The sequence below is a fragment of the Nicotiana attenuata genome, chromosome 10 (assembly GCF_001879085.1).
Source record: "Nicotiana attenuata strain UT chromosome 10, NIATTr2, whole genome shotgun sequence".
Lineage (NCBI taxonomy): Eukaryota > Viridiplantae > Streptophyta > Magnoliopsida > Solanales > Solanaceae > Nicotiana > Nicotiana attenuata.
The window spans coordinates 37,355,229-37,358,916 of record NC_031998.1 but is presented as its reverse complement, the minus strand read 5'-3'; positions in this window follow the sequence as shown (position 1 = coordinate 37,358,916).

The window sequence follows — 3,688 nt, the reverse complement described above, 5'->3', positions numbered from 1 at the left end:
ATCCTCAATATCATTGTTGCGGCGCGCAACCCGATCCTCAATATCATTGTTGCGGCGCGCAACCCGATCCTCAATATCATTTAACAGTCCGACTCCCCAAACAACAGTCACAATAAAGGGGCATAAAAATAAGCAAATATTTGACAAACATCCCGGCAAGGGAAAGAATTCAACAAATGCAACCAAACGTCCCGGCAAGGGAATAATCAACAACGCTTTCTCTTTCTTACTTTCCTTATCTTATAATTCACTTTACTATTTTGAGCCAACGCTCCAAAGAATCAAGTCATTTCGTATACTTTCAATATTCGTATCACAATTCGAGCCAATGCTCCCAGGAATCAAGTGATCATATTACCGTTCACATGTTATTCACAACAACTGGAAATCCTCCAATAAACACGGAGTTCACAACCAAATCATGATAATCACATTATAAGACTCACGGTCATGCTAGACACCAATGTATAGATACTCGTCACCATGCCTATACATCGTACTCGATCACATAGCAATTTGCAACAAGATTCAACTCCTATTCCCTCAAGCTAGGGTTAAACCAAACACTTACCTCAAAGCCTTGAAATCCACTTAATCCTCAACTATTGCTTTACCTCGCGGTTCCACCTCCAATTCGCTCGAATCTAATCACAAATTGCTCAATTACTTTAGCAAACACTATATGAATTAGTTTGAATGCATAAAAACGATTTTTCCAAAGTTTTACTCAAAATTTCCCAAAACGCCCCCGGGCCCACATGGTCAAACTCGAGGTTCGAACCCAAATCTGGTTACCCATTCCCCCACGAGTTTAAATATATAATTTGTTTTGAAATCGGACCTCAATTCGAGGTCCAACTTCCCAATTTATAGAAAATCTAGGTTCTACCCAAAAACCCCAATTTCACCCATGAAAATCCTTGATTTCAAGTGGAAAACATGTTTAATGATGTTAAAAGTTGAAAGAATTGAGTAAAAATCAACTTACAAATGATTTGGGATGAAGTTTGCTCTTGAAAAATCGCCTATGGTGTTTGGGTTTTGAAAGAATGGTAAAAAGTGGTGAAAATTCGACTAAGTATAAAATTTGCTGGGCCTCGGATATGGGAAATGCGAACATAGGTTCGCATTTGCGAACAATGCAGGCCTGGGAAATGCGAGACTATTTTTCGCATTTGCGAATTCAAGCTGCCAGGGGACCCTTCGCATTTGCGAACTGGGTCTCGCATTTGCGAACCAGGGTCCATCGCATTTGCGACGCCTGGTTTCGCATTTGCGAAGCTTGGTCTACCTGGGCTGGTTTCGCATTTGCGAACCAGCCTTCGCATTTGCGATAGCTGGGCCTTCGCATTTGCGAACCCTGGCTTCGCATTTGCGAAAATTGCAGAAGCCAAATACCAGATTTTTCAAAACATGAGAAATGCAATCCGATGCCTATCCAAAACTCACCCGAGCCCTCGGGGCTCCAAACCAAACATGCACACAACCTCAAAAACATCCTACGGACTTACTCGCGCGATCGCATCGCCAAAATAACATCATATACATAGAATCAAGCCTCAAAACTCATGATTTTCTTTGAAATGTTCATAAAGCCTCAAATTTCCATTTCGAGTCCGAAACACGTCAAACGACGTCCGATTTCGACCAACTTTACAGAAAGCGCTTAACACATATTTAAGACTTGTACCGGGCGTCGGAACCAAAATACGAGCCCGATACCATAGTCTTTTAATCAATTTTCATTTCCATTTTCCTTAATAATTTCAGAAAAACAATTTCACGGAAAAATTCATATCTCGGGCTCTAGACCTCGGAATTCGATTCCGGGCACATGCCCGAGTCCCATATTTTTCTACGGACCTTCCGGGACCGTCCAATCTCGGGTCCGGGTCCGTTTACCAAAAATGTTGACCAAAGTCAACTATAATCATATTAATATCAAAATTCTTCAAATTTTCACAGAATTCACATATTTCGACATAAAAGCTTTCCGGCTACGCGCCCGGACTGCGCACACAAATCGAGGCAAGTAAAATTGAGGTTTTCAAGGCCTCGGAAATACAGAATGAATGAGGAAACAGGTGATGACCCCTTTGGGTCGTCACAATCTGATTATGCGTTCATTTGCTTGACTGTTGGAAAAAGATGTTTTCAAAAGAGGTTTTAAACTGAGCCAGATATTTTCTAAAGGATTTTCACGGTTTACTGTTTTCTCAAAGAGTGGTACTGTCCTATATAGCATGATGGAGTGCTCTTACGTGATTTCTTGCCTCTCAGTTATTATTTACTCTTATTACTCACTGAGTTGGAAGTACTCACTTTACTCCCTGCACCTCGCGTGCAGGTGCAGGTATTGTTCACCCGGTAGCGGGTTATTAGCTGATTGAAGGTATGGCTATTGTAGCTGAGTAAGGTGACCGCCAGCGTTCGCGGCACCGGATGTTGTCTTTTGATTTCTAGAATTTTTCCTTATATATTATTATTGGCCCTGTAGTTGTGTTCAGGTTTCATTAGATGCTCGTGACTTGCGACACCCCGGTCGGGTTGTGTTGGGTTGTACATACTGGTTATTATTGTCGTTAAGCTATATTTATCTATACATTTATGTTTAATAAATGTTAAAGAAACGGATTGGGTTAGTTGGCTGGCCTTGTCTTCACGAGAGGCGCCATCACGACCGGGTATGGAAATTGGGTCGTGACAAGTTGGTATCAGAGCCTAGGTTACTAGGTCTCACAAGTCATGAGCAGGTTTAGTAGAGTCTCGCGGATCGGTATGGAGACGTCTGTATTAATCCTCGAGAGGCTGCAGAACCTTTAGGAAAACTTCACTTTCTTGGAATTCTTATCGTGCGTACTTGATTCAGCTTGAGATATAACTCTTGAAATTCCTTCCACACGTCTGTATGCGCACGCGAGCGCTCAGTTCTGTATGTGCCTTGATGGCTAGTGATTCCCTGATCAAGGGGCGAGATGTAATCTCCGTGAGTTTGATGTTGGGCCAGTCTGGAGGACTTGAGGCCGGATCTTTGCCTATGGCTTAAGCACTGAGGTGCTGATTGTGTGAGCAAGTATTTTGAACTTATATGTTCAGTATTGTCCTTATTATCCGGAATGGCGGTTGGATATCCATGTGATGAGTATGTTAGTACTGCGATATGTATCCATGTGATCTTGGTAGTGACGAAGGAGTCTGCTGAATAATAGATGAGTTGTTAAGTGTTCGATTCCTGTTGTGATTTGATGTGTAGTCCGAGTTATGGGCGCGTGAAGAATATTTTCGTGTCTCCTAGCTGGGGAGTGAAGTGCATTACGTGTGGCGGTATGAGTTCAGACTTAGGAAGACTAAATGACTGTGTTATGTGTATGTCGATGGAAGGTGTGCTGAAATACTAAATTGAGGTGAAGCGGGTGGGTTATCTCCTGCGGAGTGTTCTTAAGTGGCATGGTCCCTATGTGTATGCTAGAAAGATCTCATGTGTAATTGAAGAGTACGTGTTGAAATTTGATAAATTCGGGTCGTTCAAGGGAGTGGACTCAACTGGTATGGGGATGAATGCGAGATTTGTAGAGGATTTCAGTGCTAGATGATCTTTGCTTTCACAAAACTTGTAGATGATTTGAGTTTAATCTCATTATGATATTGTGACATCATTAGAGTAAAAGTATTATGGGTTATCGAGTGT